At 33.8% G+C, this 8,542-nt stretch overlaps 1 long non-coding RNA gene across 1 annotated transcript in view; it reads left to right on the forward strand.

Annotated features, from left to right (window-relative positions):
• The first annotated feature begins 6 nt into the window (after window positions 1–6).
• Window positions 7–8,542, forward strand: part of LOC111085523 — a 9,214-nt gene continuing 678 nt past the window's right edge. The window contains exons 1-2 of the long non-coding RNA XR_002610348.1: window positions 7–243; window positions 2,485–2,487. This is a non-coding gene — a long non-coding RNA (uncharacterized LOC111085523). The remainder of the gene's footprint in view (window positions 244–2,484; window positions 2,488–8,542) is intronic.

An 8,542-nucleotide genomic window follows, 5' to 3' on the forward strand; every position in this document is an offset into this window, starting at 1 on the left:
AACAGATAAAGACCATTAAAACTGTTATGACAGAAGATACAGAATACTGCTAACTATCAACAGATAAAGACCATTAAAACTGTTATGACAGAAGATACAGAATACTGCTAACTATCAACAGATAAAAACCATTAAAACGGTTATGACAGAAGATACAGAATACTGCTAACTATCAACAGATAAAACCATTAAAACGGTTATGACAGAAGATACAGAATACTGTTAACTATCAACAGATAAAAAGTTGATGACTAGCTGCCTCCCTCTAGTCTTACACTGCTAAATTAGGGACGGCTAGCGCAGATAGCCCTCGTGTAGTCTTGCGCGAAATTCAAAAACAAACAAACAAACATTTATACACATATTATATGCAAATCATTACTATATTCATTTAAAGGAAGTAGATTTCGACTTCACAAGTTTTTTTTTTAGAGAAACGGCTGAGACTTAAAGTGATATTTTTTCTTTGTGATGTAATTAGTGTTAAAATAAATTATAGTATTGTTTTTTTTTTTGATTGATTGTTTTTAATTATGCACAAAGCTACACAAGGGCTATCTGTGCTCTGCCCATCACGGGTATCGAAACCCGGATTCTAGCGTTGTAAGTCCGCAGACATACCGCTGTGCCACTGGGGGGGGCGAAATTATAGTAAAGCAACGAATGTTATAGAAGTGAGGTACTGAATAACACATAAAACTATAAATTAATATACATAGTTATTTCTCGTTTCCGAACTTATTATGCTTTAAGATGTATATAAACGGTGTTCCGACACAGGCATTACGCACGTTATCATGTGCAGAACAAGTTATCCAATATAATATGACATTTAAACAACAATTCTTATCCTTGTGTTATATATATCATTACATCACTATGGTTTTCTAGAAAAAAAACAAAAGTTAGTTTAATTTTACTCCTTAATAACTTCATTATGAAAAGGAACAGTTTTGACTTTTCCGCAAGAACTACAACAAAGGTCGTACCCAGAGAATCTTGATAGATGTTGATTTAGATTACATGCTTGTGTAAACTGTTTCGTCTTCCGATGTGTTATTCCGTTAAGGCACATTTTTATGTCAACAACAACAACAAAAAGGATAACATTTCTAAGAATATTTAGAACTTTATACAGTATGTTCCTATTATTTTTTGGTATTTTACTTTTCTGGCCTTTGCTAAGAGTTCAGTGAAGAAATTTACATATTTCATATTTTACTCTCTACGCTTCATTACAAGAATAGAGGTTAACTGTGAACATTAACGAGAAATAACAGTTACAGAAAATATTTTACACTCCACGTTCGCTTCTCAATTTGGGCCTGGCAGGGCCAAGTGTTATGGCGCTCGACTTGAAATCTGTGGGTCGCGGGTTCGAATCCCCGTCCAGCCCTTTCAGTCGTGGGGGCGTTATAATGTGACGGTCAATCCCACTATTCGTTGGTAAAGGAGTAGCCGAAGAATTGGCGGTGGGTAATGATGACTAGCTGCCTTTCCTCTAGTCTTTTACTGCTAAATTAGGAAAGGCTAGCGCAGATAGCCCCCGTGTAACTTTGCGGGAAATTCCAAACTCTTTTCAATTTACAAGGAAATCCATGCATCTGAACCAGAGAGCCCCCCCCCCCCCAAATCTTCTTAATCTCCATTTAGAAATATTTGGAAAATGTAAACGATCTCTTACATTTCCATATCAGTTTTCATGTAAATCCGTGGATCCAATTCCAAGAGCCCCCAAACCTTTTTAAAGTCTCTGAGACTAGCACTAATATTAGGATTTATATTATTGTTTTAAACCGGCTCCTTATACGTCAATACACCTTTTCAAGTAAAACAAACCTGAGAGCCTCCAGTCTTCCCTTGATCCACATTTTAGGTCCTTTTAATGACGCTTCAGCAAATGTACAAAATTTTAAGTAATTTCATTAAAACTTGTGGAAGAAGTTGAAAAATTAAATAAACACAGAATCCCTTGTTTTTCCATTTTTTGCGTCCCTAGTTTTAGGTTATACATATATTGTATCTTGTGCCGATAGGTGAATTTTTCAATCTTAATAACTACTGGAAAATATATATTTCAAGTTTAAAACCAAATTATTGAACTTTTCAACGTCACATTGATCACAGAAACATTATAAATGAAAGTAGCAAGTCTGATATGTCATAAAATAATTGTTTTATTTATCGAAGCTGTTTATCACACAGAGCCCACGATCAGTGATAATGATTCCAGGATGAGAGCCTAGACCTTACAGCCCTTATTCTATCATTGATGATGCTTTGTGTTATGGCTTTGGTTATGAGCTATTGCTTTGAGCGCAATTTCAACTGCAGAAGGCTTTTGTACAATACACTAGAGTTTCAATGTTATCTTCTTTATATGCTTTCCAATGTCAATCTACCACTCGCGAACGACAACTCCCGAGAGCCGTTTTAACATGTAAAAGGCACATATTTCCATGTAACATGTTTTGAACGGTATAGCATGTATTTCCATCTCGCAGAATAACTGCTTTGTCTAGATGGAACTATACCTTACTAGCGCCCAGTCTGTAGAAAGATAGTACGTCTTTGTGGTACAATGGGGTCAGCAAGTTAGCCTGATAGTTAGGTGTGTTCACCTTAGCGTATTTCTCGACTATCCAAGTGTCTAATTATCATTATGCTTATAGTCTGCAACCATAATACATCTATTGTGCCACAGATACTAGTCATATATATAGCTTTCGATCTTTTTTCCACTATGTTCTTTAGAAGCGGCTTTTGCCACATTTATGAAGCTATTTCCGTGTAATCATCTTGTTTACAGCTCCAAGGGAGGCTCCTGCTTTAGTTTAAATACATCGTGTTCTTAAATTACTTCCTGTAATAAGTTGTTTAATCTTCTTCACTACCCCCGGTGTGCAACTGTTAGCCGATCGTGGAACATCTGTTTTCCCTGTTGGAATCACACGTTACACGTTTTTAGAATTGCAGAATAGAAGAACTACACGTCGAAAATTCTTGTAATGTAACCCTCTCTGAAGCAATATATCTTAAAAGCCATCTGAAACAGAAAATACCCACACTTCAACAAAATTACAAGAGGGTCATGGCTTTTAACTTAATTGTGTAGTCATAGACGACAGTGATGACTAAGGGCAAGGTAATTGGATATGCAAATTGTGACCATAGGCTGAAAACAACAATTTGTATATTTTTATCACTTTACTCCTGTATCGTATTTAATTGCAAATGAGAAACCTAATTATCTATGTATCTTTCCTATACAAGGAAATGTTTTCTTTGCACTTCATATGAATAATTTGTATTATTCAGCATTAAGGTAACGGGAAACTTAGAAACAAACTTATCTCATTTAATAGTGAGAGAAAAGGCATTTGATGTTGTGTACCAATATATTTAAATGTTATGTTCATGATACTTTGTACTTGATATTCTACACTGACAGGACGGATGTTGCACATGTGAAATATGGACGTATAAAGGGTTTGTGAAAGTAAAAAGAGGCGAGACCGTGGTTCATTCCAGCAAGATTTTAATTTATAAATCTCGATTCATAAATAAAATTTGTTTTTCACAACATATTAATATACAAGAAAACACAGACATAATAGACCAGAGGTTAAACAGAGAAGTTTAATACTGGTAAGAAAGAGAGAGAGAAAAAATCGCTGGAGCCTACAATATATTTATCAAACCTAAACAATTAACAAAAAAACTCCCAAGACGATAGTCATTCCTTTCTTTTTGTACCATTTCAATATTTTAAAACACGTGGTTAGATCTAATAATCTAAATTGTGTACTTCAAGAACGAATTACGTTTTTAATTAAAAATTTAATCAAAATTAGCGACTTTGTTATAATGTATTAATCGTAATAATAAAATTAAAGTAACGTAGCAAAATAACACATAGAAATGAAAACAAAATAATGACAGAGAAAAAATAAAGCACACATTCAAACATTTTGTATTGATACTGACACTTCAAACCAACAGACCGATCTGGTTCAAGTTTAACTGGCTTAGATATGTTCTTCTCCTGGTGTTTTAACAAAATCAACTTATTAACATCAATCCAGGAATAACGTATATAATTACCACACGCCTACGAGTCCTTTTTCATTAAACTTTTTTTTCACCGGATACTTCTTATTTTGTATACATTACTCTTTAAACATAATAACCACATATCTAGGTTTGCTGAAAAAGTGTCTCTGACGGCGTTACTAATTTCTGATGAACAAGAGAGCGGCTATTCACACATCTTTGTTATACATATCAGTATCAATAGGAAAACAACCAAAATAAAATTTATCAGGATCTCTAATCGCTAAAGATTCATTGATACATTATACTCCTCTAACACGTCATCACACCTCACGATATAGTTATTAGAAGACAAGATATAATACACAAACACTCACACAGTATGAGCCTTCTCAACCCACCACGAGACGGAGCCCCGACTATGTAATTTGTAAAAATTTTTGCACCGAGCAAAAAACGATACAGGACAGCAATATCATCCAAACTATTATCACTCGTAATAAAACAAAGCACACCTACTTACGTTTAAAGGTATATTTTTACCTTAGTAACATATAACTCAGAAACTGGACACATCTGTAGTGCTCGCAAGATAGTGCTTTAAGCATTCTTGTTTATATATTCCAAACAATAAAAACATTCTAGTGAACAATACGTTTTTAAATGTTCAAAGCTAAAAAAAAAAAACAAGCATATCTGGGTTAAAATATAATTCTTGACAGTATCGTTTCCTCTCTCCAAACGAAATTTATTTTCTCCGAATTTTTATTTCATTTTCGTGAGAAACTGACACAAAGTGCTGGTTTTTTTGAAAGAGAAACGAACTCGAAAACATGTCTCAACATGAATACGGTTGTGATATATAATTCATTGATGGTCAGATGCGGTGAACACTCGTAACAAGAAAACTTCTCTTTCAGTTTATGTTTATATATTTACAGTTCTGCACTGTAAATTTCTTCAAATGATCACGAAGTCCTTAGGTTTAAAAATCGTCGAAAAAAAATTTGACGACCGAGAGCTTAGTATGCGTTTTTCTTTTTTACATGTTAAACAGAAGAAATTTCAATTTCACTTGAAAACATATGTCACGAAATACTCCAGTTTAGCATATCAATAATCTTATCGGTTTTGTATCTGTAGATGCTCTTATGAGTTATACCATAAAACATAAAAACACAAACAACATACACAAATATAGGCGACAAAACTGTATACAGACGCCATTTTTGGTCTCCATGTGTGTGTGTTATTCGGATTTTTATGTTTTATGGTTTTGCTTTTAAGAGCATCTATAAATAAGAAACCGATAAGCAATATATACATGATTTCAAGTTTTTAAGACTTCTGTGTTTAATTTCATATTATTCTCCAAGGAAGTGAATTCCTGCTTCATCATATATATATATACATAATAGATCAGATAACACAGCTTCCTAAACAAAAACAGTTGAACATAAAAACAAATCCAAAAGAAAAGGATCTTAGAAACGAAACGGATGGACCAGGAAGAACTAATAGAAATATGCAGCTAAATATGTATGAAGGCAGTTCCATGAAAAACTGACAAAAGTTTAAAAAATATACTTCTGTCATTTCGGCTTTATCAAAACTAACGGAAGTAGTTTGTCTAAGTAACGTAATCTTTCTGAACTTGATAAATTTGTCTAGTCTCCATTTTTCCTGGTGAGTTTGAGCAACTAAACTTATATATGCAGAAACTGAGATTTCACGCTTTTGAAACGTCCTTTTTGATGTAATAAAAAACTGTATGTGAAGTTTCGAAAATTGCTAGAGACTAGTTACGATACTTTTTAACGAAGTAAACATTTTTGTTAAAAAATTTGGGACTGATGAATTATTAGTGGCGGAAATAAACTTGAACAATAACCATTTCGACCTTCACACTACCCAAAACACATTAATATCTAAGCCTATTCATCTGGAAAGTTCTCAAACAACGTAGCATGCAGACTGTAAGCAACTTTTCACTGATTCATTTTATAACTTTTTTTTTTCAGTTTTGGTGTCTCTGATGTAAAATTAACACACAAATATGCATAAGTATGTTACCAACATATTTTAGTAATGCGTGTGTTTTGGATCATTTTCTTTAACACTGGTATATGATTAACATTAATATTTTAGCTTATCATAATATCTTCCAGGTGGAGCTTTTCTTTAAAACATACAAAAAGCAGATTATCAAATTCGTATGGTAGTGAAAAAATAATGACATGTGACAATGTGGAGATAAAAACGGGTGTTGAATAGACGGCAAAAGGCACTGAGTATCAGGTACGACTGCTTCTGCTACAATGCAAAAGTATAACACGTATGGGATGAGGCCAGTTGTGGAAGCAATCTCTGCGCAACGTATATGCTTGTACCTGTACGTATACACATGTATAACTTCAAGAATTTGCAACATAAGTTAGTCTTCATTTTCTCGAAAATCACAGATTATCTTATGAACGACAAAAAAAAAACAAAAAAAACTATAAAGTTAAACAAAAAAGAACAAATTCAGAACTAACTGATAAGTTTCGTTCTTATGATCTTATCTAAATTACTGGCTAACTACTGGCTATAGTTTTAACGAAGTTAGATATAACGACCATAATGTAGACAAATTTATCAATCTTGGTTTTGTTGATACATCCAAATTACTTCTGACTGTCACATATTTATAAACACAAAACACGTAATCACTGAGCTTCAACAAATGAGCCCATAAGAACAACGAATCAAAAGATTAGTGCGCATTAGACTGAACGATAATTTAATTTAAAACATTTCAGTAAGAAAGAAAATATTTCCGATATTGCGAATCAAAAAGCTAATACAATTAATGATTGTGTTAAAATATAGTCAAAGAGTTCAGTGTCTGGGAAAATAAGGTTTAACGTTTGTGTTTCTTTACGATTTTTTTTGGTATCTCTCACATAAAAGAAATATCTCTGGCAAAAGTTTGAGCCACGTGCCTAACCGAGGGAGTTTTTTGTTGTTTATTTAATGCGAGAGGTTTAAGTGTCTTTAGGAGTCCTCTTAAAAATCGCGAATATTATTAGTTCATTAATAAAACCAAATAATACACTAAGACGACCTGAAAGACCATATATATATATATGGTCATGAAGGTACTGAAATTTCAGTTTGTTTTTAAGCACGTGGGATTGTCGTCATTGAAACTAACTGCAAAATTACTGACAAACAACAACATAGCTGAATGGGCGGCAACTGCCTGTTGTAGAAACACAAAACGTCGTCCTCTACACTTGTGTTTCTACAACAGGCAGTTGCCGTCCATTCAACAAAGTTTCATCATGAATAAATACTCTGCCTTAAACAATCTATCAAAGAACAACATGGTTATGTTGGCAGGATTCAAATCTTCTGATTTTTTGTTCTTGTTAATATTTGCAAACACGCTTTTTACCGAATTTAATACTTTCATTTTTCAGTTTGCAACTGTATTAGTTTAAAGTTCTGTAACCTCAGACCTTTTTTTTTAAACAGAATATCTTTCTTATATTTTCATACTCCTCCTAAACTCCAGACTCTTTCGGTAGATCATATCATAATTAAATATATGTATATAGATGTTTCCATACTCCATAATTAGTAGGGTAGAGTAAAAAGGGGGAAGCATCTTTCTGAATACCTTTCCAATCGTTGCCATGATATGCGTTTGAGTTGAACGTTTCGAGCTGACTAAGAATGGAAACCGAAGTGTCATCATCACTATGGAAGTTAATCTGGTTTATTATTTTAGCAACAATGTTTTTGTTGAAATCATTTTTTAGTGTTCAAGTGTTAAAAATTCAAAAATATACGACCTTTAATAGTGTTATTCATAACACAGTCACTTTTTTTTAAAATTTTCGGCGGGAATAACCTGTACTTTTGTTGGCACTATTGGTACAAACAAATCGTTCATATGTACGTCCAATTTGAAATACATGTTTTACACGCTTTATGCGTCGTCGAATGCCAGCGTTATTCAAATAAATCTCGTTTGGCTAAAACGGTGATAAAGTTTTCATTATGTTACAGCATGTCTGTGCTATTTTTGTAGGCCCGGCATGGCATGGTGGTTAGGGCGCTCGACTCGTAATCTTAGGGTCGTGGGTTCGAATCCCCGTTCTAATAAACATGCTCGCCCTTTCAGCTGTGGGGGCGGTATAATGTGACGGTCAATCCCACTATTTGTTGGTAAAAGAGTAGCCCAAGAGTTGGCGGTGGGTAGAGTGAACAGACAGGAATTGTTGCAGGAAGAATAGGAGGAGTATAAAAATAGAAGAATGATTCTGGTAGAAGGTAGAGTGAACAGACAGGAATTGTTGCAGGAAGAATAGGAGGAGTATAAAAATAGAAGAATGATTCTGGTAGAAGGTAGAGTGAACAGACAGGAATTGTTGCAGGAAGAATAGGAGGAGTATAAAAATAGAAGAATGATTCTGGTAGAAGGTAGAGTGAACAGACAGGA

The sequence above is a fragment of the Limulus polyphemus genome, unplaced genomic scaffold, assembly GCF_000517525.1.
Source record: "Limulus polyphemus unplaced genomic scaffold, Limulus_polyphemus-2.1.2 Scaffold442, whole genome shotgun sequence".
NCBI classification, from domain to species: Eukaryota; Metazoa; Arthropoda; class Merostomata; order Xiphosura; family Limulidae; genus Limulus; species Limulus polyphemus.